The sequence below is a fragment of the Ascaphus truei genome, chromosome 6, assembly GCF_040206685.1.
Source record: "Ascaphus truei isolate aAscTru1 chromosome 6, aAscTru1.hap1, whole genome shotgun sequence".
Classification (NCBI taxonomy): domain Eukaryota; kingdom Metazoa; phylum Chordata; class Amphibia; order Anura; family Ascaphidae; genus Ascaphus; species Ascaphus truei.
The window spans coordinates 78676415-78703462 of NC_134488.1; the positions used below are offsets into that span (position 1 = coordinate 78676415).

General features: G+C 42.2%; 1 protein-coding gene across 6 annotated transcripts in view; it reads left to right on the plus strand.

Moving 5' to 3' along the window:
* Positions 1-27048, plus strand: part of PRDM16 (PR/SET domain 16) — a 621677-nt gene that overhangs the window by 477116 nt on the left and 117513 nt on the right. The window contains exons 1-2 of one of the 6 annotated variants that reach the window (XM_075604893.1): positions 5339-5753; positions 8163-8236. The exons of 4 other annotated variants lie outside the window; for them this stretch is intronic. The gene's annotated coding sequence lies outside the window, so the exon portion shown is untranslated. Of the gene's footprint in view, positions 1-5338; positions 5754-8162; positions 8237-27048 lie in introns of those variants that run through there. One more of the 6 variants, XM_075604895.1, reaches the window with a different exon arrangement.

Below are 27048 nucleotides of genomic sequence, written 5' to 3' on the forward strand. Positions count from 1 at the left end.
TTCAAATAGACAGGATCAGAGCTGAACATTACTGCCTTCCATGTCTGTAAAGAGCTTCCATTTTAATAGTCTAACACTGAGAGTAATGTATATATGGAAAAAGTAACCACTAAATTAGACATTTACCACCAGTACACTTGTTTTGTTAGTCCATTACTGCTCATCACACAGGTGCTTACAATTTAGGGACTATAATGTTAAAATACTTGTTTTTTTATAGTCTTATATGATGAAAATCGCACGAGCAGTCCGTTTATATTAAGTTGATGTGAGCTATTTTTTATGATTGAGTGTATATTATTGTATTAAATGGTGCTTCCATTAGTCAGCTGTGAACACAAACCAAAATGATATGCTACTTTATATTTTATTTCAGCTACTGTCCATACCTTCTATATTAATTTAAACAGATTTTTTTTTTGTATTCAGCTCTCCCTCCCCCTATGAGAGCACCAGTTTCTGAATCTCTCTTGTGTCCTCGGTTTTCTCTTTCACCAGAGTATTAAAGGACTACTAAAAAGAGACCTCACAGATGCCAAGAACTGTTGAGCATTGAGTTGTAGTTTTGACAGTGCTTGAGTACCTCCGCTTGGTAGATAGGCAGTGTTTTTTATTCTGTTTGACAATTATCTCCTGGGCAGCATTACGAGGCTTATACATCTCCTTTCAGCAGTTCCAGATAGTTCTGACAGCAGGGGGATTCTGTTTTGTCTCAGGGAAAAAAGGTGGGCTTTGGCAGTACCCAAGGCCACACTCAAGCACCACGGGGCACAATGTCTCCTCTGTCTTCCAGAGAAAATAGCTTCTGACAGGGATCAGCTTTCAGTCAACTGCCAGGCCTCTCCCATTATAGGAGGCAAGACCTGCAGGCTGCTATATAGATAACCTGTTATCGTAGACGATTGAATAGAGAGTTCACTCATTTGTGTTTGTGCAAGATCATGGACAACTACAAACTATGTTCCTTGACAGGATTGCCAAATTAAGCATAAAACTGAACATATGCCCCTAAAAACAACACAGTTGCTTTTTCTGTACATTTAAAAACAGAAAAACATGAATACAAGACTTTAAACCCCTACAGTGTTTTAAAGCAACAGGCCACATTGAGAGATTTTATAGGAACTCACTTGTTTACTGATTTATTCTTCTATATCACAGACAGTGTATTCAGAGCTTTACACAGCGAAATACAAACAGTGTAGAAACACTGGAACTCACCATTTAAGCTGCTAACGATACAGAGAATGCCAATGTAGAGGAAGGGGAATCACACACATCTTGTAAACAGAATGCAAATACATTTGACTGCAGAAACTTCAATAGGAGAAATGTGTGACAATGCAAACGCCCCCAATTGTGACTCCAGGCATTTGGATTTTGTGTGAAACTGTAAATATATACATGCACATAGTTGTTTGAAAACCAGTGGATATCATCAATATATATATATCATATATGAACGTACAATATAAGGAAGTGTCTGCTTTAATATATGTATATATGGAACATACATACATTGAAGTCAATGGGAGTTTTCCATGCGATAGTGCCCTGATTGGCACTATTGCAGTATAATAATTAACCCTCTATTTGAGATAAATAGATGTTACTGAATATAAAGCATGTATTACAAACTGAACATATGTATTGTGAAACAAATATATAGTATGGTATGTATATATGAAACAAAGGCCATTTCCACATGAATATTACAATATTTTCCATAGATTTAACATCTGACAGAATACATGTTCAGAGAAAATCCCATTTAATATTAAAGGATTTTCTCTTTTACCCGTTTTCCTTCAGCACCCATATTTAGGGACTTATGTAATAAGCCCCAAAGCGGCCAATCGTGCTGTGATCGGCAGAAACCGTCCATTGACTTGAATAGAAGTTTTTAGCCAATCACTGAGCAGTCTGGTTGCATTGGGACTTGTTGAATAAGCCCCTTAGGTTTAGTCTTCACTCGTACTCTGGGAATGCTTTTAAGTATGCCACATATAATTAGGGAAAACAAATTCAGGCAGGTTTCTAGTAGGAAGTGGGCTTATTGTGACAAATGATGTGACCCCTAGACAGGTCAGGTTATTGTAAACCAGTACATGTACACTTTATCAAATATATCCAAATCTATCCAGTCCCTGCTGATGTCCACTGATGCCCTATGAATTAACTAATTGACCTAGTTTAATTAAGATAAAAAATTATGTGAAAGGTGGAACCCTTCAAGTGTATGGACAGAGGGTGTCTTCTGGGGGCCAGAAGTTGTGTGTTGGTATAGCAGTGATTAATAAATATGGCCCAATGTGTTTACATCTAGCATGGCCCCTCAATAACATACCAAAAAAGAAGAATGTCAGTAAAGTTGAGTGAAAGTCATTTGAACGATTTAAAGAAGTTTAAAGAAGTTTAAAGAAGTCATTGCAGCATCCAAAACTTCGGTGCATGCAAGTATCTTCATCAGGTACCGTTCTTGCATGCACCAAAACATTGGATGCTGCAATTACTTCTTCAAGTCATCAAAATGACTGTCATTTGACTTTGCTGACTCTACTGTTTTTGGTCTGCTTGACTCTTAACTTATGACTATTTTATCTTCACCAAGATACATTGTGTCTTAGCACCTAGCTACCCCGTCTTGAGGCATCCCAAGTCGATGGCCTCTGAGTACCCTTTGGTTAGCCCTCATTAATGTTGCAATTGTGTATGTATAATGAAAAAGGAGGAGACCCATTTTATTCATTTATACACCTAGTGTCTCTAATTGGACTCTTTCAGTTGTACTGTGTTTGTGTCATAAGGCCAACATTACACTCTATACCGTGAGGTAGGAACGTGTGTATCTGTCAATTAGCTTTGTATATTAGCAGCACTAGCTAAAATGTAAGAATATATAGCAATATGTGATCATGTTCTGTATTATTAACTTGGCTTGAGAAGTACTGTACCTAATACACTCTAGCTATATGTAGACCGATTACACACAAGTTTTGCACACATTGTTATGCTGTACTGAGAGAAATTAGCTCATTCCTTTTAGTCATCTTCATTGAAATATCTGCAAGATGATCCATTGTTTCTTTCCACATTGCACAAGATCAGGAAAGAGCAGAATTTAATTTGCATCGGAATGGTTATTTTATCCAGTTGAAACTGCAGACCCATCACAGCCAATTCCAACTCTTGCTTTGTTGTACTTCTTCAAACCTGCTTCTTTTGGCTGCGTCTCTTCTTGAGTTTCCCGTAGGGTTCTTTCACATTGGATATATTTTCATGTCCTCCCTTTCTTGGTTTCACATCAAACAGAATGTGGTAGACGGCTCAATAATGCTCAAGTCGTACAGGTGCCTTAAGTTTAGTATACCTGCAGCGATCACTTTCATTTAACTTTGCAGTGCAGTAAGGCTCTGCTTATTCATTCATACAGCAAATTTCTGCTGATCACTCCCTCCAGCTTCCACCATTACATTTGAATACCATGGCAATACAACGACACATTAAATATACAATTGTATACAGTATATCTTATCAGATTTTTTTTTTTTTACTCATTCCATTAGTCATGAAGAGGGCTGAAAATGTACTGTATTATAACCAAAAAATGTAATATAAAGTGTTTACTCCAGTTCTTGTACTTAGTATTAGATTCTAATATTACGCTCGTTTCAGCTCTTTGATGACCTTCAAAGGAAGCTATATTTAAGTAAAATGTGTAAGTGGTCATCTGGTCACTACACAGACAATTATGGTAGATGTGATTAAGCAAAGCTGTCCTTCCAAGCTATTAGGAAATGTAGCATTTCAGTAATCTTATTTTATAACTTGATTTTAATTGTAGTAGATTTTTATATTTTCGTAAAGGTTTTTGAACAATTTCTCAAGCACTTTGTCACGAGCAAAACATTGTCTGATATGATTTCAACATTTTGTTCTAATTTCTAGAAATAAAAAAAATAAAATGCATAAGTCAACGGAACTGATATTTTTAACAAGCTATGTTGTTTTTAAATAAAAAGACGTCTATGTGTCACAAGTGCGATATCAGCAGTTATACGAACAGCACTGGCTTCTGCATATAAAGTACTTAAGGTGTTTTGAATTATTAAAGTATAGGACTTTGATTCATGAAATTACTGAACTGTTCATGTGAGAAGTGTGTTTTTCTTCTTCTGTAAAATATGTTACCCCTGTAGTAGTAGCAGTAAAGTAAAAAGTCTTTTTCTTGCAAATACTGTACATTATAGACAGTTGCTTTCCTTTTGTTCACCCACCAGAAATGGCCACAAAACTCTTAGGACTAGATGCACTAAACTCCGTTAGGCTACTTAATTTGACATTAACCTAACTGAACGTCACATTAACGGTAACGCTTTCTCTACAAAGGACAATAACGTTATGTCATATTTTCCCCTATAAGAAGCACTAGATTCCCTATAATAAACGTTAATGAAAATTACTGTGAATGATATGCAAATGAGGCATTATAATAGCATTGCTTATTCTCTGAGGTCTGTTAAGGTTTACATAGGGATTTAACATTACATTTTGTAAGTCATAGCAAAAATTGCCGTTACTCCAACCCAGACCCCGAAATAGTGCTCTTGCAGTGTCTGGCTGGATGTAACGCACAGTTAGCTGATTTAAATCCCAGAGTTATTTCCCTCTCCAATCTCATTCCACTACAGTAAAATACCTATTTCAGGTGTGGGTTGGAGTAGCACCAAGATGTATTTAATGTCATGTTCTGTAAGTTACCATCAAGTTAATGCATCGATAACATGACGTTAGGTCTATTCTAATGAGATATATTTCAGGTGTTGTTTTTGCATATAATTAGCTTTGCAGATACCCCGGTAAGTCAGGAAACATAACGTTTAATCCTATTTTGGATGACTTGAGTTCTGGCCCATGGCAACAGAGTTTAGTACATCTACAGTAGGCCTCATATACTGTAGGTAGAAATGATCTGCTAGTTAGGTTGCATTTAACATTCTTTTTCCACCACATGGTCACCTCTTTTCTACATGGTTTCACTACCCAGACTCAGAGCACACACTCTTCCTGCTGCGTTAAAAACTAAAAGGCAACCTTGGAAGTGTAGCCATGGCTACTCATCTGCCCTGCCTAACACATAAGCCCTGGTACCAGTGCAGGCAATGTTAGGGTTAAATCTATGCCCTACTGTAGTGAGCAGCTTCCTTGAGTGACAGGGGGGTGGCCTGAGGCCTAGGTGCCACCAACCCGGGGCTGAGACCTGAAGCCCTGCCCCTGGTAACAGTGGGGAGTGGCAGTTGGGAATTGACAGTTGGAAGTTGTCAGTTAGTGAGTTCTACCCTCTCCCCTCAAGGGAGTGGGTCGTTGTTCTATCCCCTCCCGCAGGGGAATGGGAGCTGTTACCCCTTACTCCACCAGGGAGTAGGGGAGCAAAGGATAGACCTTTGGGGCCCCAAGCCCTGGTTGATTCCAGGGACCAGAGGAAATGCATTGTTGATTGTGTACGGCTGCACTCAATAAAGACCAGTTGCTGTTTTTATACTCCTGCCCGTGACTGCAGTTTATCAGGGGGAGTGAAAGATGGTTTTCCTGCAGGAACTGCACCCAGCTCTGCTGGGGCCTGCTGGAAATGGAGGCGCTGCACCCAGAAAGAGCTGAGAATATCCTGAAAGCCTGTCCTGTCTTCCCCTCTACCATCGGCGGACACTCAGCAATCCTGTAAGCCTCACAGGTACAGCACAGCGAGAGTACAGGTAACAGTGAAATCTCCCTTAGGGTGGGAGAACACCTGTTACAGAAGGAAATAGCATCTCTAAATATGCTATTGAAAGGAGTTTAAATCTCTCAGCAAAAGAACTAAGAATGTTAAATATGTTCTTTTTTTCTGTAATGTGTTATAACATAAACAACTAAAATGAATTTGTTAGTAAAAGAGACAGTATTCATGGTAAATCCAACTTAAAGTTTATATACCTTATTTGTACCTTTTTCATGAGAGTACCTCATTAACAAGTAACACTAAAGCACCAGGTAAACACATGCAGTGTGTACTCTGAACACTATAACCTCCCTATACAGTACAGTACATGTCAAACTGCTGTTACAGTAGCTTGCTGCTGAGGCTGTATAGCTTTTCTATTTGAAGCGAGACCTGTGGATCATTTTTATTTTAACTCTGTAGCTAATTTTGCTTTCCATCTCCCCTGAGAAAATACTGTGGGAGGTTTTTTAAAGAAAAAAAAAAGAAATACCAAGATACTATTTGCTTTACCAACCATATCCAATATTGATCTAGCTATGATCTAAATCCATACTGAATTACTATTTGACCAATTCATCAACTTGAGTCAGATCAGAATTATGAGTGCTATGTATTAAAACTTGTGTTAAAGAAACACACTACTTTCTGTTGAAGCAAATGAAACGAAGTGTTTCTTGAAATATTTTCCTTATTTGAGTATTCTGCATTTTTTTTAAATAGCTTGACATTGCTAAGAAATTGAAAATAAATTGCAACCATAGTTTTATTTTTTGAGTCACAAATTGCGTAATTTATCAATTTTTGGTACAAAAATATTGCATTAGATTTATCAAAGGGGAAAAAAAATTCTAAAAGTGGTGCAGTATTTTTGCCCTGGTTTTGCAGCCAAGAAGCTGATAAATAACCCACAATGTGGAGACTGCTCTAAAATAGTTTTTTTTAATCCAATGGTCATAATCATTAACACCTTTCTTTACCACCCTTTAACCTATAGGTTGATAGCATTTAATGACTCAAACACCACCTCTTACTGAACAGGAAAATGTGCCATTGACTCTGTTTATTTGTAAACAGGTTTGGGACTTTTAGAAACAAGTTGAAAAGCTTTGCTTCCTTCTCTCCTGAGTTTATAACCTGGAAAGCCCAGCACAAATAGTGGAGAGGTTTTCCAACTGCTGTTTCTTTAAGAATGAAAGCTTGGTCTGCCCCAGCAGTCTCATTCTGATTCCTATCGACAAGTGATGATGTGAGGCTCTGCAGAGAACAACAGATTGAATTCTCAGCCAAGAGGGGTTAAGGATGCCTTTCAGACTCTGGTGACCACCCACTTCACCTTGTACTTGTCAAGCTCTACAGGAGCTTTTAACCCTCGATCTCCTAAAGGTCTTTATTATGGAAAACAGGAAATGAAAAGGTTTAGGGGGATGGTATAAAACATGAATGCTTGCCAAGCAATATGGTTATTTTAATGATCTGTGCATTTTTTGCTATTTCCCCAATCCTTTCAAAATGTTTTACATTGCAAGCAAAGACGAGTGTGTATTTAGAAGCCTATCTAACATGTAAAATCTAAACATGTAATGACTTTCGTTGCAAAGTTAAAAGGCTACGAGACTGTAACATGAAATGTAGAAAATATACAAATATAAAAATAGTTTTTACATGTAGATATTCTACTGTATTTAAACATTCCTACTACAAAATAATGTCCAGCGTCTGGAAGCACTTTGATTTAGGAGCATTTCTTGTAGGTAATGATCTCTTACATGGAAAATTCTAAACTTGTCCAACTATATTACCTTCTCACTGGGAATATATCCCATTTCCACAAATCTCTCCCCATGGTAAAAGTAAAAATAATTAATGCGTGAATTGTGCAGGTGAATTCTCTTTTTCTGTGCGAATATTGTTGAGTAGAAAAATCGGATAAACTTGTAATAGGAATCCCAGAATGTTAAACAGTTGCAATCACGCTGTTTATTAAACAGGGATAATTTTGACCACAAATAGACATTATTTAATCCATGTTTATTTGTAGTTCAAATGTTATCATTACATGACTCGAAATGTCTTTGGCTAAGATTTCCGCAGAGAGTAATTATGATTGCGTTTTGGCCTGCTTTACCTAATAACTTAAAACTTTTTTTTACTACCACTCAGCCAAAATAATGCTTTATTTATTTATAAAACATGTTACTAAGAAAGATGCATTAAAATATAAATTTCATTTTCAAATACATCCTCCTGCGATGCAAAGATACATGGTAAAAGGATCGAATGAACAATTACATACATGTTTGAAAAATAATATATTTCAGTCTATTTAGAAATGTATGTTATGCAGTCCTAAAATACATTTTCTACGTGCTATTACTGAGACATTCTTTTTATTTATTTAAAGATTTGCAGTGCAGAACTTTGTCACCTATGTGCAGAGATAGAAACTAAACTCTATACCAGCCACCATTCTCTGGGGTGAGTAGGTAGAGAGATAAGATTTGGCTTTTTGTGAATGAGAGCTTGACTTTCAGCGAACAGGAAGTCGGAATGAATGCAAAGAGAATGGCAGGAGTCAGAACATTGAAACTCCAGCCACGTTTAATCTGATAAGGAATAGACACTAAACGTAACACTGACAGGGTGACTCCGTTCAAAAAGTAAATGGAAAGGTAGTTAATCACCAGATAACAAGAATATGTCACAGCAACTTAAAGCTCAGGCACATAATATTTCCCTTAAATTATCATCTTGCTTGCCTTTTGGCTTGATTCCATTCGCTGTTAACCATCTTCCTGTTTATTTTCAGTTTCCAGTGTGAATCAGCCTTTAATCATACAAACACATAGACACAGATGTGCTGGGAATAAATGCCATTGGCCTTTCTAATATAGTGCTGAATCCTATGGAAAGTATGTGATATCCTGTGTAACATGTAGCATGTGGTATCGTCATTATTGGTTGGCCTGGCCAGTGTTATGGGCTATATTTCTATGTGAGTGTATTCAGTGTGTATATATTTCTGGATGGTAACACACATATAAATATATATATTTCAATATTTACAGTTAAAAAGGCATATAAATCATCCTGTCAGTGGGAAACTATCGATTTGATATTTAACTCTTGGTTATATATGTTATTTTGTGAAATATTGCTAGTTTATATCCCATTGGAGTTAATCAGTATGTTTCAGTGATGTTTACTAATCAATCATTTGTTTTGAAACAATGTGATAAAATATGTGCATCGGAAGATCAAGTCTGTGAGCAGTAAATTGATCATTATAATGGTTTGCTATAATTCTTTGGTTGTACCTAATAATAACCCATGCTTACGTATACAGCAGTGCAAAAATCCACGTTTCAGAGCACGGGTTTTTTTTACAGCAGATTGTGTAAAATAAATCCTCATCCTTCTCACTTTTGGCATCAGTGAAGAGCGGAATCATTAAAGTGTCTGTGAAATGAAACTTAAGATGCAAATGGCCAGTCAGAATGGGCTTGATGGCTAAACACAAGGCTGGGAGTATTAATGCCAAGGATTGGATGCTCAATGAAGTGTACTGTTCATGTTGTAGAATTGCATATCATATTATATAGCCCATGGCCTGAGACACAGATTCACATACACTATCCGGATGTGTAGGGCATTCTTCTGTAATCCAACTGTGCCATTGCCATATATACTAAGGAATCTATGTATACGCAATGCTAAAATTGTGATCAATAAACACTAAAATCAGTGTTTAATTTTACACTTTACAGTAGAATTCAATTTCTTTAAACACAGCTACAGTCATACAGTAGCTCCAATAAGTATCAACTACAGAGTCCATTTTAACTAGAAGCTACGTAGAATTGTAACTGCAGAGATATTAAGTGACCATCTCTGTATTATACAGTGTTTCTGTTTTAGCGATTTCTCATTCATTGACCTTCCTTGAACTCAGTGATACTGACCGTCGGGACGAAAACGTTATTTCTGACGATACCCTATTAACATTTCTCTCTAAATGATTGCGACCACGTTTGAGTTTACCGTTCCATTATAATTGTAACTATCATGTACCATTACTGTATATTTTAAAAGATATTGAAATAAAAAAAATATCGTTTAAAGTATGTTTCATTAATATTTGGAGGAGCTAAATCAGATTTGACAGGGAATTTTGCCATGCAGAATGTGGGGGAAAGAGTGGGGTTACGATTCAGAATTTCATCTCATTATAATACGTAGGTTTGAAAACTCCTGTCTAACTCCCACAAACACCCCCAAATAACTGCTTGATGCGAGTGTGGCAAGACAATTGAAATCACGTTTAAAATGAGCTCACTAATCCTATTTACGGTGCTTGTTCGTTATGATAGGAATTAGGCTAGTAAACAGTTAATGGTGTATCAACTGTGTTCGTTGTGTCTCTTTATACTGTAGGCAGCCCTCTAATCCTTACATAATCTTTCATTTATATTAATGCAAACAAAAAAAAGAAACATTAAACCAGAGCCCAGAACACCTAACTGATAACATTCAACATTACCCGGAGTAAAAGTAACAGTGAGAGTTTACAACTGCAAGCCATTGTATGATTGAAAAGTACCATAAAACAGTGTAGTGCCTACTGCACATAGACTGGCGAATAAAGCCAAGATCTTGTTCTCGAATAGACATGCACTTAACCATTCACAGAGAATAAACCTTATGTCTGTTATAATTTTATCTCTATGGAAATTAATTGAGATGGCCCTCTCCATCCAAGTTACAAAAAATAACATTGTTTCACAGAAGTAAGAGGCCTGTTTGGAAGAAAGGAGCATAATTGCCCGTCATGGGTGACCTGTTCTATTTCACTCTAATTGGAGGTGCACAGCTCAGCAGCTTTTAATTGAAAGCACCTTCCATTTGTTTGGTGTTGGTGGGGGTGAACTGATGACCTGTGCTCAGATCCCATAGTGTATAGTTTCTAAAAATATGGCTTTAAATGCCCTGTGCTGATAAATATCCCTTTGCAACTAGTTAGCTCACTGCCCACGACTGGAAATAAAGGAAATCAGTTTGATTTCTGCTGACTCACTGTATGCCATGGGTTTCACTTGCTGCTGTTATTAAAGCAACATTGATTAATTGCATAATTGACTACTATTGTTGAGAACAACAGAGAAGACTAATTGGAATGTATGAGGGACAATTATGAGTAATTGAAATCAATTAATAGGTGATTTTCTTGATAGAGTGTATATAATGGGAGGGGAATCTAATTACAGTTCAAAGTCTAGAAAAACTGAAGGCACAGTGTAGATTTAGCAGTAGCGCTCATTAATGGACAAGGGAGAATTGTATCAGTACAGTGCAATGTGAGCTACTGTGTATATGAAAGGCTACAACCCAGCATTGAAAGGATAGCATGTTCATCTTCTTTGTACTGTACTAAAAGAGTACATCCTTTGAAAACTCTAGGGGCAGCAGGGTTGCTATCAAAGCTTTGATTTTCTGTCACTAGAGAAGAAACCACACAAGTTTATCAAAGACCACAAAATCCCACTTACTCCTAGGTGGGCCCCCTCTGGAAGTGGAGCCCCCTCTGGTGTGAGAGCAGGATGAGGAGGATGGTGGTATGAGATGAGGAGGAGGAGGAGGAGGAGGAGTAGTAGTAATAGACTAGCAGTGGTGGTGTGAGATGATGAGGAGAATGGTGGTGTGAGATGATGAGGAGGATGGTGGTGTGAGATGATGAGGAGGCTGGTGGTGTGAGATGAGGAGGAGATGGTGGTGTGAGAGGATGAGGGAGTGGTTTGAGAAAATGAGAGGATGGAGGGTGAGAGGATTAGGGGGGCGAGAGGATGAGGGGAGGGGAGGAAGGGTGAGAGGATGAGAGAATGAGGGGGGGAGTGAGGGAATGAAGGGAGGGTGAGAGGATAAGGTTGGTTGCAACAATCTTGGAAGTAGGGGGAGAGGAGCATTAAGATCAGTATTGCTTTCCATGTACAGTATAACTGCAGGTATGTTATTTATAAATGATCTGACCGTTATGCACCATTTCATATTCTATTTCGTAAAAAATGCTGAGAGTTCGCTTAATCCCCAAACCCCTCCCCAGAATTTTTTTCATGAAATAGAATATGAAATGGTGCAAACTGGGAGTGAAATTAAAAAAAACACATAATGGTCAGATCATTTATAAATAACACGCCTCCCCACCGACTTTTCGAGCGCATCACATTTTGCACCATTGTGTCCTGTATTTTCAGAGAAGCCACCTGGCAACCCTAGGTATAATATGTATGTTGTATAGTAGTACGGTCAGCTTTTCTTTATTAAGAGTTGCACACACAGTAATATTTATATATAGAAGCTAGTTTATGTAAAAATAAAACATGCAAATAATGTATGCATGTCTGTATTTAGGCATTGGCCTACTAGGTCCAGGCCTAGGGAGGGAAATTTTGGGGGGACCAATGCTGCAGTTACAGAGACCCCGCTCTCTTCCCCAAAACAATTAAACTGATTGCCGGTGGGAGAGCTTGGCATCATTTGACGCTGCGTTGCCATGGCAGAGAGCAGGTAAGGGAGTAACAGACGCCTCACGCCTCCCCCGGCATTTAATTTAAAGGGCCTTTGTAACCGCTACGCCCCTCTAGAAATTAGAGCAGGGGTGCGCAAACTGGGGGGTGCCCCACAGGGGGGGGGGGGAGAGTTGTCTGGGGGGGGGCGCGGGCGGTTGCAGAGGTCCCGTGCTCTTCCCCCAGGCTTTTAAATTAAATGCCGGGGGATTGCGTGAGGCCTCTGCAACAATAAAACTTACCGAAATTCAGACGCTGTGATGCATCTCCATGGCAACGCGGCATCAAATGACGCCGCAGGGTCATGTGACGTGACTTCACAGGGGTCAAATGATGCCACCTGACGTCACGTGACCCCAGAGCGTCATTTGATGCAGCTACCAGGTAGGAGGGGGGGCACGAGCTCCGGAGCAGACAGACAGAGGGGCAGGAAAGTTTACGTTCCCTTGCCTTAGAGCAGGGGTGAGCAAACTTTTTATGCCGAGCCCCCCTTTTTATCCATGAAATTTCTCGTGCCCCCCCTAACTGATGTAATCAAAATCACATTAAAAAAACCTTTATTAAACGGTATACAATGTAAATACAAATATGTCTAAGGCCGCGCATATAGTGCCCGCGACGGCGACTCTAGCGAAAGTTGTATTTCGCTTTGCGGCGGCGGCTTTGGCGACCAGGCCATTGATTGGTTCAGGGGCTGCCACATGAGGCGACAGCCCCTGAAAAATCAAATATTGCCGGCTTAAAAAAATCGCGTCACCACGTCACGCTTACTATAAGCGCACGCGGCGGCGGCGACAATGCATTTGTTTTCGTGCGACGTCGCGTCACCGGCACTATAAGCGCAGCCTAAATACTTACATACTTCAACAGCTCGCTCTTGCAAAATTATTATATTACTATTGCAGGGCAGACACCGGAAGGAGGGGCGTTTGACATCACAGCGCTGGGGCGTGCTCCTCCCCCGTACCACGTGGCCGCCACCTGCACTATTCTGTTTGGCCGCCCGCGCACATCTTTTTTGCCTGCGCACCCAGGTTTTGCCGCAAGCCCTCCGCCTAAATAATCTTGCGCCCTGGGCACCCCCCCCCCTCAGTTTGTGCACCGCTGCATTCAATCACAACACCCACACACAGACAATCCACACACACTCAATCACAACACACACAGACAGACAACCAACAGGCACAGCACACAAACACACACAACACATACTCAATCACAACCAACACAGCACACACACAATCACAACACACACACAGTCACAACACACACAACCAACACTCACATAATCATAGCCAACACACACAACACTCAATCACAACACCCACACACACACAGAGACAACCAACAGGCACAGCACTCAGACACACACACACACACACTCAATCACAACACACACACAGACACACACTCAATCACAACCAACACACACACACTGCAGTCCCTATATACACACACACACACACACACACGCACATATATACACATACACATATATATATATATATATATGTGTGCTGGGTGATAATGGGGAAAGGTGGGGTTGCAGACCTGCCTAAGACATGCAGTTGAGCATACAGTTGTATTTACATTTGCATATTTGCTTTGCTGTGGAGGGTTTTTGTCACTTTTTTTACTCACCATAACTTAACTCAGTATTATGGTTGGCCCACCCTTTAGCTTCTTTGCATACCCAGTTAATCAACCCCACACTGATGAGACCCATTAAGGTCGAAACAGCTGTCTGTGGGTGGTTTTCTGGGTATGCACCTTAACCCTGGCTGTGCTCAAAGCTGTGACCATGCAGCAAGCTTAAGCCTATAGGGAACCATGTTAAAAATGGTTTTTGAAGCAAAAAGTGGCACTGTGTGCTCATTTGCATGTCATTTCCCAGAATCCCTTGCTGCAGTGGAAGTGCTGTGTACTGGGTGATAATGGGGAAAGGCGGGGTTGCAGACCTGCCTAAGACATGCAGATGAGCATACAGTTGTATTTACATTTGCATATATATATATATATATATATATATATATATATATATATATATATATATATATATATATATATATATAAAATCTATATATATACACACACACACACACACACACATATATATATATATATATATATATATATATATATATATATATATATATAATCTATATATATATATATACACACACACACACACATACATATATATACACACACACACATACACACATACATATATATATACACAAACACACACTCAGACACACACACACACTCAACCACACACACACACCTGGTGGGTGGGGGGAGGGAGGGAGTAACTACTAAGCCTGCTCAGGTCCCCCCATGTGCTGCTGAAAACGGGCGGGTAACAGACAGGAGGAGGAGGGCTTGTCTGTGTGCAGAGAAGGCCCCGCAGCAACAGCAGAGAACTGGAAGCAGTCTCAGCACGGAGCTTCTGGCCGCCCGTGCACAGCTCTGCCCGCCCCCAGGTTTCCCCGCACGCAGCCTGCACCCCCCCTACATAATCTTGCGCCCCCCCAAGGGGGCGCGCCCCCCAGTTTGCGCACCGCTGCCTTAGAGCATAGCATTACCTATAATGGACATTAGTGATAATGAGTCACAAATGAGGCATTATCATAAAATCTCCTATCCATTAAGGTCTGTTAACGTTGACGCAGAGATTTAACATTAAGTTATTTAAGGTATATCTAAACATGTCCTAACTCCCATCGAGACCCTGAAATAGGACTTTTGCAGTATCTGGATGTGTTTAACAGCACTGTTTGGCATAATTTAAATAACATAGCATTATTTCCATTTCTTTTCCTCTCTCCACTTCATATTACAGTGTCTGGATAGGACTAATGTCAAGACTGACATAACGTCATGTTATTAGCAGATAACACAACATTATGCTACATTAACGTGATGTTAAATTTATACTAATGAGATGTAGTTTTAGCGTTATTTTTTAATATAATTCACTTTGTGGATAACATGTACAATCACAGAACATATGTTTCCTGGCTTAGCAGAGCTTAGTACATCTAGGCTTTAGGGGCTTATTCTGTTAACTGTAAAATAACCGTTTTGGCAATCTCACAGTTTACAGAATAAGTCCCTTGGTGTCAATGTATGATGCTTGGACTGAAGATTTCTCATGTTAGCAAGATGTTTTCAAACTTTTTTTGGTTCAGGAACCCTATAATTATATTGTGAAATTCTGCGTAGCCCCAACCCTCTCTAATAGTGTTTCTGAGATCAGATGCATTGTATGGAACACCAACCCTCTCTAATAGCACGTCTGAGATCAGATACATTGTATGGAAACCCAACCCTCTCTAAGAGCGTGTCTGAGATTAGATGAATTGTTAATTCTTCTGTATTTGGTACAATTTTCAAATGACCTGAAAATTGCAGGGAACCCTTTAGGGATGCCCGGCGAACCCAAGGGTTCCTAGTAACTCCTGTTGAAAAACAGTGGGTTAGAGGTTTAGTTATAGGGGTAGTTAGAAGATGAGTTACTTGGCATAATGCTACAATAGGATGTATCAAATTTTGCATCATTTTCCAATAACAGTTTTCTTTACACTGACTACATCTGCCAACAGGTCTATAGTGGAATTGACCTCTGGATTTAGGACATCAGTGACAAGTTTTAGAAATGTGACTGGCAACTTCCTTACATTTTTTGAGGGTGCTCACTGCTCTAAAGTATTGCGCTGAGGAGTGAATATCAACAGCTTGATACATATTCTCAAAAAATGTTGTTAACCTAATAAAACAAGCTCAGCATGAAGAACAGCAGTTACAGATTATACATTTTTTTTTATATTAGTAAAATAACTGAAACTTTGATTATGATGGGTCCTTTTATGACGTTTAGTAACTACATTGAAAGGCTGCAATGATGTAATATTAAACGAAAACTGAGGTCAAAAGGTCAGAGACCATATCTACCGAAGCAATATCAGTTACAGAACAGACAGGAACACATTTCATTTCCCTACCACTGGGCATTGTGCTGAAAAAGTTGGCAGTGGTAATAATACTCTGTCATTCATTAGTGTGTAGCACAAGCCGAAAAGGATTTAAGGGCAATGGGAAACTATATAGTTGTATGCTTCTACATTCACATGGTGAAAAGACATTAGAAACCTTAGTGAAAGCATTTAAAAGGAGTTTATTTTCTTTTTAAGAAATAGCAGCTAAAATCTTAATTCATCTTTAAATAGCCCTTTTTCAGCTGAAAAAGTGTTCAAAAAGTGGGGTAGGAATATTGGCTCTCTGACGAAAAACAGTTAGATGAGTATTGAGAGTAAATTGAATAATAAGACGAAAAATCAGTTTATCACTACCAGGGAAATTAGGCCTAGATTCACCAAGGGTTGTCAAATCGGCGATAATAACTGGTGTTATTGAGGGGGAAAAAATCATAATGCAGGATATATTTTCTGACTTAATGCTATATTCACTAAGAATTATACAGTTCATGCACAGGAAAGACTTCTTTTTCTTATGGATGTAATGCAGGAAGAAACGTCACGCATAAGTCACGATCGCAATTCTGTAAATGACTCTAAAATCCAACATGCAAAAACTACTTTTTTTCTTCCATAGGTTATACTGTATAATAGGAGTTATTGAAAAACCTTATCTGACACTTCCAAGGCATAGTAAAGGAATGGCTTCAGGTGCATTGGCATTAAAAAAAAAAAACCTTCATAAACATAAACAAGCTTACTCAAAACATATATATGTTTTTAATAACCCCTTAGTAGCCCAAGTTGTCAGCTAGTCATGGCCACTGAGCTCTACTATGAGCCTACTGTATATAACAAAGCTTACACTAACTTCCCTCCCGCCCTTGCATATGAAAGACTAATTGGGCATAGTTTAGCAATGCAAAGCTTACTAACCTGGAAGGCAAATAAGGGAATAGTCCCCACATCCCTGAGTACGGTGCTGTTGTACTGTACATAGCCACTGATATCACAGTTGCAATTAAATAAAACATATTGTACTGAAACTTTTTTTTAATGGTATTTCATAATATAAGATTATTTGCTTTTCAGAATTAGGTCCAAAAACCTAACTCCTAATTGCTCAACAAATAGCACGTAAATATAGTAGGTATCACGTTTGTTAGAGCAGAGCTTCATTGGCAACTGCGACCTTAGAGATGAAGAAAACTGTATTATTTCAACATTTGCAGTGATGGTGAATGAGCTCTAATGCATCTTTGAAAAACTGACATACAGTATTTTGTTTCCCTGTAAAATATATATATTTTTTTTTTTACAATAATATTTTTCCAAAAAGTAAAGAATATATGGTAAAGTAAAATGACCCATAATTGCACCTGTTCACGAAGCTGCAGACTTTGCTAGGCAGTGTAAATAATTTCATTTTACATAAGGAAATGGAAAATGATTTGTCCACGGCAAATTATAGTCAAATAAAAATTAGATACCAAAATATGTCATCAGTCCCATGTTGAGCAAGAAAGTAACATAAAAGATGATGATGATGATGATGATGATGATGATGATGATGATGATGATGATGATGATGATGATGATGATGATGATGATGATGATGATGATGATGATTGAATAAGGATTTAAGGAACATATTTTACCATTCTTTATGTTTTTGACATGTGAACATTGATGGAATTTAGGGATTACAATTCATGTGCAAAATGTTCCACAATGTAACTCACAGTTGAAAGGGTTAAATATTCTACTTGTCTATGGATTAGTGCATCTGACTGTGTCTGCATCATTCCCTCAGTAAATAAAACAATTATTTTTGACAACTTACATCAATAGTCTAATTTTTGAACAGCGTGACTTTGCACGCTGGATATCAATAAGGTCTTATCTGTATCTTTAGGAATGGGAAATAAAACAGAGGAAGAATTCAATAAGCCATTTCTTTTTCAGCATATTGATTTTGTTTGCCTAGAAAATCCAACAGACAGCACATTGTTAAATTATTAACTAAATGTTACTTCGCACTGTGAATGTGCTTCTGCAAAGATCATTTGGAACTACAGTGATCTCTTTATACATATTGATAGCCCAGGGAATAAAAATCATTCGAATGGAACTGGCAGAATAAAGAATGCTGTTGGTTTCCACTTAACTACTTCACTACTGGGTCTGACTACACAGCAGGAAGGAGGAGTGCCCTTTAGATCATCTGTGACCTCTAAGGCCTCGGCCAGGCTCCCTGCTTGCTCGCTGAGGCGCGCTAAGGCTCAGGGAAAGCGGGTGCTTTCCCTGGCCTTGCGGTTGCTTACCGCAAGTGCTGTCAGGGGGCGGGCACGTCACTGGCTGGGGGCGGGCCAGTGACGTCACGGAGCTGGTTCGCCCTCATTGGGCGAACCGCTCCCGTGACCGGCCTGTCGCGCCAGCAAGCGGAGGAATTTTAAATTCCCCTAAGACCTACGCTTCTACGCGCTTGCGGAAACATAGGTGAGGCCCTACTAAAGTCGCTCTAATTGTGGCTGTAGGGGCTCAGTGCTGAGCGGGAGCGCGCGTCAGCGCGCTTCCGCCAGCAAGCAGGGAACATGGCCGAGGCATAAGTATGGACTATAGCAGGGGTGGCCAACACCAGTCCTTAAGAGCCACCAACGGGTCAGGTTTTAAGGATATCCCTGCTTCAGCACAGGCGGCTAAATCAATGGCTCAGTCATTTTGACAGTTACTTATAGTGTTATGTATATTCTTTGCAGTTTATGTAATACCATTAAAGTTTATAATCTAGTGCAAATTGTAACGCAACAGTGTCTCAAAAGTGTCTCTTTTATTATTTTTTTAATCAAAAATGATAACATAACATTGCTGAATGGAGAGTATACATTTAATGATATGGGAAGAAACCAGGATAAATGAACAGGCAATGAAAACTAGTGGAGATAATAAAGTTGTTATTTGGACCTCTGACAACCCACTAGGAAGTTTGCTTTGCCCAAGTGAAATACATTCATTTTTTGTGCCACAATGAAAAAAAACCCATCTCATGTTAGCTACTAGTGAACTTGTCTCCTGGATACATTCCTAGACTAGTTGCATGTCTCCTAGTGTGGTTCCTACAGTGTCCCTGCAGGAGATAAGATAGAACTAGTGTTTGCTATGAGGTGTCAACAGTCTGCTTCATGACACATGATGAGTGATAAAGGCTATGGAAAGGTGCTGATGTGGCCACATTTACTTAATGAGGTCACAGATGCAGTTATGGGCCCTAGTGATAACCTGCAAATTCGAATAATGTTCAGCAATCACTAGAGCTTACAGAAGCTCGGTCTCCATACCAAGCTACTGTCAATCACGTTTAAGCACCCAAACAAAAACAATGAAAACAAATCAGTTCCAATGGGGCAACACTCATTCTTTTCACAGTTGCCAGTGTTCTCATAAACTATGAAAAATCAGTGGGATACTGCATTTACTCATTACACTCCTGTCATTATGAGACAAACTTTTCACTTGTCATAAGATGACATCTGTGGTATTGGATTTTAGAAAGTGTAATCTAGTTGGCTCTCCTTAGTCTCCCCTTCCCTTCAGTCTCTCTACTGTAAAATATAGACTAATAATGATAGGTGTGAATCAGCGAAAAGAAATGCTCTGTTGCAAGAGTTTTCTTACAGATACAATTAGAGGAGCACAGATGTGCCTGTGCCGTTGTCAATGCTAATATAATACACCAGGTGCCTCTGCCTGGCAAAACAGGTTTGTTTTCTTACAACGTTTACTTTTTGTTGCATAAAAAAAACAAAAAAGGATTTCTGGAACATTTCTAGTGACATGTTGCTTCTGTTCATGTGTACATTACAAGTAACGTCTTGCTCCTTTTATTCATGTAGTTTTGGTACTAACAAGTATAGGTTCTTCTTGGGGCATTGGCTATGCTCGTAATCCTGTGCAAACTACTTTATCGTGGTACATCTTCGAAATGTTCTGTTTCACTACCTTTGAATGCTATTCTCTGCAAGGCACATAGCTTCTCCATTGCTCCTATCGTCTCTATTTATTTATAAATGGTGATTTGTCAGTACCACAGAAATGTGACAGCAAGTCTAGCCCTATGCAAGTGTAGCGGTCATGTAAAATGCCTACAGTCATCTCTCCTGCTGGCAGTAAGGCCTGGTAAGTGTGGGCATGCCAGCAGTAATCATGGAGGTTTTCCCTCACACCCTGGTGGGGTGCTCTATGTATGGCTGGGACTGGTCACATGCTCTGACTCCATGGTTAGTGATGTCAGAGGTGTGTCAGCCTCAGAAGCTTACATAAGGCACAGCACTGTGTTGCTAAAGTTTTTGCTGTGGAGTTGCTGGAAAGTTCTACCTGAGTTGCTGTCTAGTTCAAGTCCAGTTGAGGAGGAGTTCTGTCAGTTATGATATAGTAACTCCATGGGAGGCTGTGTCCAGGGACCTGGCACAGGACAGTGATTCCTGCGGGAATAGTGAATCCCTGATCTAGGTGATATACCTATCAAAAGGGAGCACTGGCGAGATGAGCGGCTGAAGATACTCCTTGTGGAGGGCAGTTGCCCTGCCGTGTCAATAAAGATGAGTTCAGCCAGAAACCCTCTCGTGTATCTATCTGGAATGAGTGTACAGAGAGGAGCACCACGGAGGAGTTCCTCGCCAGGATCATCCCCTTGCGGACGCAGGGACCCTGGTGAGGTGGAGGCGCTGCACTGGAACTAGGTGAGACTCAGCACACTACCTCAGCTGCCTGTCTGACGGGTCCTCCCCACACACCATCATGCGGGAGACTCAGGAGTCCTGTAGCCAGCAGGTGCACCATCAGGCATATTCACACTGTAATGGGGTCCGGTTAGACCACAGGGGCCAATGTGAGATTGGGTGGGTCAGGCCGGGCCAGAAATACCGTTACATTTGGAGGCGAGCTGCTGAGATCAGATCCATCAACAGGACAGGCTTTTAGCTAGGTCACTTGGAAACAGGGAGAGTGTCTGCTGCCACTTTGTGCTGAGTAGGGACGGACCTAGGGGTAGTCAGGGGGCTGACGGGATATTGTCAGTTCGCAGGGACAATCTAGGGGCCTGAAGGGAGTGAGGGGTCTGGAGCGGGCTATAGCTGACCGAGTCACCTTGAGGCAGTGCTAGTTGGTAGGATGCCAGAAGGGACAGCCTGTTAACTTGGTCAGGAGTCCTGGAGAGGGTCTGCGCTAGGCTGACCAAGACAGGTAGACGCCCCAAGTACTGCATGGCAGAGCCAGCCAGAGTACCTAGCCATTCCAGACACTCACCGTAGGGAGCACAGACTGGGAGGAAGGAGTCACAGCAGACACTGAGAGAGTGAGCCTAGCCTGAGGTAGTGCAACACTGGGTCACACCTAGATAAGGTACACATGTGGTGGTGCATCTGAGCTAATCTTTATTGTACCGGTGTGGTGGCTGCCCCGCAGAGTGGAGCCTCATGTACGACAACTGTTATGAGAGAGTGGAGGATCCGCGTGGCGCGGAGAACGTAAAATGGCGGACAGAGGCTGATGGGGAGGGCACCCGTGGCGTGCAACCCACTGAAGAGCAGACTGTCGCCAAGTTGTCATTGACCAGGCTGCTCTGGAGCGGAGCGAAGGCTATGGCTGCCCCGTTTTTATCCTGTATGGGACAGCGAGGGGCCACCCTTGAAGAGTGTGAAGAAATTGTTATAATTGGGGGAGAACCCCGTGAGGAGAGCAAACAGATGGACTTTTTGGGCTCAAAAGTCAACCAAAATGGCGGTTCCCGCTTGCTAGGGAAACCGCATGGGCCAGGCGCAGAAAAAATGGCTGCTGCAGGACTTGCACAGAGCTGGCCGGGAATGGCGCGAACAGCAGAGCCCCGCCCTGATGGGGGGCATGGCGCGAAAGCTATGGCTGCGCCGGGATGGACAGTGACTAATTCAGCCCCTGTGCTGAGTCAACTGTTGAGTTTATGGGACCCTCCCCTGATTTCCACCAGGGGGAGTGACTTTCAATTATGGCCTGTGGGGATGCACCCACTGGGCCCAGGGACTGATATCCAGACGGCGCCACTACAAAAAGTAGTTCCGGCCGTGGAGGTGATTTGCAAGCAAAGGTACCTTGTGCAAAAAGCTGCTGCAAGGAGAAGGCGGGAACTAGCCGCGGGAGAGGACTCCAGCTCTGGGGAGGAAATTGGCGCGAAAACGCAGACCGCGCCCACCAGGACTGAGAGAGGTGCGGTCTTAATTAAGGGGCATGATATTCCCCTGTGGGACCCGCCCATTATTGCAACCCCTGGGGGCGGGTTCCAACTCTGTCAGAGAAGGGAGGAGCCGAAGCAGGGAGTGGCGGATCCAGCAACTTCCACCAGTCAGTTGCGAGGAACCACAGAGAAGGAGAGACCTGTACAGGAAGTGACTCCTGTACAAAGAATGGCCTGCTCCTCCACTGTGGGCACTATGGTCTCCACCCAGCCCTACTCAGTGCCCGGCGGGGTGCTGGTGGTGAGGGTGGCCAATACTGAGACGGTGGTCGGGCTCTGCCTACAATGCGGGCTGCCCGGAGGTACTGTGAATACGATGGCACGTTGCCCTCATTGCGGGACTTTGTATCTGTGGCCTATGCCCACATTCGTCCCAATACAGCCTGCTGACCCCCCGGTGGATGTGACACGGCGCTCTGCTGAGTCCCCGGGCGCGCTGTGGATCAACCGCGCGAGTCCCGGAGACAGGGGACTGGAGCCGGTCAAGTCGGCTGGGTCACTGGCCATTGAGGCGGCTGGATTAAACCCCGCGACAGGGGCAAAGAGACTTTCACCCCGCCCCGCGACCCCTAGGTCGGGGCGAGGGGACTACTCTGATGAGGACCTTCGTGAGCTGGCGGTAGCAAAAACGGAGCGGAAAAGACAGACGGGAAGAACAACGCCCCGTGGGGTGAGTGACCGGACGTCCCCCGCAGATCGGCGATCCGACCGACGGAGTCCCGCCATCCCAGGACCTGGCGGAGATGGGAGAGAGACGCCTACACCCCTGCGGACGGGTAAGCCAAAAAGCCCTATCTCTTACCTGGTCACAACAGACGGCGAAGCGCTGGAAGGGCCGCGCCAGGCCCAACGCGCACGTGGAGGAACGGCATCACTTCCGGTGGCGACGGCGGAGCAACCGGATGTCGTCGTGGAAGAAGAGATCCCGCATGGGGGTCCAACGCGAGATGGCGACGCTTCCGGTTCCGGGGAGGACGTCACTTCCGGTGGCGACGGCGGAACCCAGGAAGGGGAAGCAGCGACGCTTCGGCGATTGGGGGAAGGTCCCCGACCGCTCGTATTGCCCAGAAAATGGAGAGACGGTTTCAGGACTGATGAGGGCGAGGAGACATCTTCCTTGGACCGGTCCACGGACAGTCAAGAGCGGGTAATAACCCCGTGGGGTCCTGTTCCATGCCCCTATACCCAACCCCATGCCCTAGCTAATGTCCCTACCCCTATCACACGGTCACCGGGTTCACCGCCCAGCTTGGAACTTGTGGACATACCTTTGGGGGGGGAGGAAAAACGGACTGGGGAGAGGCAGCTCAGTGGAGCTACGGAAGGTGATTCACGGGGAGGAGGGGAATTGAGGGTGGCGGATACAGCACCCCAACCGGCAGTAAAGGCTCCGGGGTCCTCGAGGTGGTTCAACTCGCGATCCACAAGGTCGTCAGGGGTATTTTCATTTGATGACGACCGGGAACCAGGGCCTAATCCCTTTAAGGAGACCCGGTGGTGGGCTCCACTATTTGAGGGGTACTCCGCATGGATGGACCGTACTCGGTTCCTCATCCGGCGGGAGGACGTGGTAGATTTCTGGTGGAAAGAGGGAGAGTTTACACCCGAGCAGAGGGACAGGGAACTACAGAAGAGGTGGTTCCAGCTGGAGCGTAGAGACATAGCGCCCATGGGTCCTGACACACTGTCAGATCCAGTAGATTCTGATGAGCCCCTATCATGGGTGTTACCTGGGAGGGCAGGTAATGCTGATCTGACCAGGGTCAGTAGGGCGGAGAGGGCTATAATAGTCAAATATAAAAAATCCCATGGGTTGGAGTATCCCTATGTTCCGGAGCCCCTGATGGATGAAATTGAGGACAATAGGGAAACGTGGCTCCAAGAAACTATAGAGCTGTATTTAGCCAATAGGGGGAGTGACATTGTAGGTAAGAAGGCGGAAGAAAGGATAGACACCCTGATGCGAGTGTGGAGCATAGGGAGAAATGTTCACAAACATAGGGTGACCTATGTGCCAGAGAGAGGATCACCTAGGCATTATTATGTTACGGTCCTGGATATGGGTAACCGGGAAGTGAGGAAACCTGACCCAGATCACTATTATTAAGGGGGTACCGAGACATTACGCGGGTTCGTGGCTGCTGGTCGGGGCGGGCTTGGCGGATGACTGTATTCATGTGTACTGTATTATGAGGAAATTTGTGTGATGTTAATTATGTTTTGTGTTGCAGTGCTTCCTGGAAAGAGGTATGCAAATTTAGGTCCCAGCGAGGACGATGGGATTCACCAGGGGGAGAATGTAGCGGTCATGTAAAATGCCTACAGTCATCTCTCCTGCTGGCAGTAAGGCCTGGTAAGTGTGGGCATGCCAGCAGTAATCATAGAGGTTTTCCCTCACACCCTGGTGGGGTGCTCTGTGTATGGCTGGGACTGGTCACATGCTCTGACTCCATGGTTAGTGATGTCAGAGGTGTGTCAGCCTCAGAAGCTTACATAAGGCACAGCACTGTGTTGCTAAAGTTTTTGCTGTGGAGTTGCTGGAAAGTTCTACCTGAGTTGCTGTCTAGTTCAAGTCCAGTTGAGGAGGAGTTCTGTCAGTTATGATATAGTAACTCCATGGGAGGCTGTGTCCAGGGACCTGGCACAGGACAGTGATTCCTGCGGGAATAGTGAATCCCTGATCTAGGTGATATACCTATCAAAAGGGAGCACTGGCGAGATGAGCGGCTGAAGATACTCCTTGTGGAGGGCAGTTGCCCTGCCGTGTCAATAAAGATGAGTTCAGCCAGAAACCCTCTCGTGTATCTATCTGGAATGAGTGTACAGAGAGGAGCACCACGGAGGAGTTCCTCGCCAGGATCATCCCCTTGCGGACGCAGGGACCCTGGTGAGGTGGAGGCGCTGCACTGGAACTAGGTGAGACTCAGCACACTACCTCAGCTGCCTGTCTGACGGGTCCTCCCCACACACCATCATGCGGGAGACTCAGGAGTCCTGTAGCCAGCAGGTGCACCATCAGGCATATTCACACTGTAATGGGGTCCGGTTAGACCACAGGGGCCAATGTGAGATTGGGTGGGTCAGGCCGGGCCAGAAATACCGTTACACAAGTTTAGGGGTAATTGATGATTTTGTAAACAGATGTTAGTTTTGATATGAATATTGCTTAGCTATCCTCTGAACATGGTCTGGTTAGTGTTTGTTATGGGTAGTACTGTTAAGCACTACTCAAAAAGGTGAGGGCCTAATGGGAAGCAGCACAGCATCAATGTGTCTCGTAGAGTCTATTCGTGGGGATAAAGTTATTAATCAGTATGGAATAGGAGGATAATGTTCATGTTATTCATGTACATAGTTGAAAATACAAATCCACATTATCCGTGAAAGTCAAATATAAATAGAAGTGCCATTAATACCAACCTCTAAAGTATAAAGGGTTTCATTTTTGTAGGCTTCTAGGTTCTTTGACTTTATCTAATGGAAACAATTATCCCTTCTAGATATAGAAGTTCCTAAACATATTACCCACATCAAAGGTTCCCATGTCATGTAAACTGCATGTTATAAATTATGCCACATGCCACACATCCTCCACTGTCCACAGACTTAAAATGAAAATATTACAAACATTGTGCACATACATGATTCTGTTTGTATGGTTTTCTGCAAGATGGTTTTAGAAAACAGTGCACATATTTAAGAACAGATTTTAAACGACCTCCTGCTGTTAACAATCTATGTTGCTGATTCTTGTACTCCTCTGCACTGCCAAATACTCCTAAATTACAGTTGCAGATGGGGTATTTTAACAGCTGTATCACAAAGATTCAAAGTTTTGAAATATATCATTTCTAGCATCAGCATGCAACTATACTACTGGCACCAGCCCTGGCTCCTGTTCCCCATGGAGACTTGTAGAACTGTCAGGAAGGTCAGAGAGATCAAGCTTCTGCTGGGATGTCTTGTCTTTCTTAATATGTGTTTATTCCTTTCACTGATACACAAATTAACATCCTTAGCTCAGTTCATTTGTTCATTCACTCATACAGAAGACAACACATTTTCCAAAAATATGCAACTTACATGGCAGTAGTGCAAAGCATTGAGGTGCCTTATTTTCTGCAGTAGGTCTTTATATATTTTTTATATTTTGATAACTGTAGACACTTTGGCCCCTATTCTATATGTCATAACTCAGCTGGAGACAGATTTAGCTCCATTCAAATGAACAGAGCTAAACGTTCTCCAACATAGAGAAGCAGCATCAAAACATATAGATGGGGTCTGTAAGAGTTGACGAGTTGGATCAAAGTTGACATAGACACAACCACAGAGTACAAACTTTTGCTGATGGAACCAGGTTATGTTGCAATCTGGTTGCCCATCATTTACTTCTCCATCAATCCTTTAAACATTACATTTGTCATTGTGCTGACCTTGGACTGATTTGGAGCAAATATTTAAAAGGCTCCTCCTATTAACCAT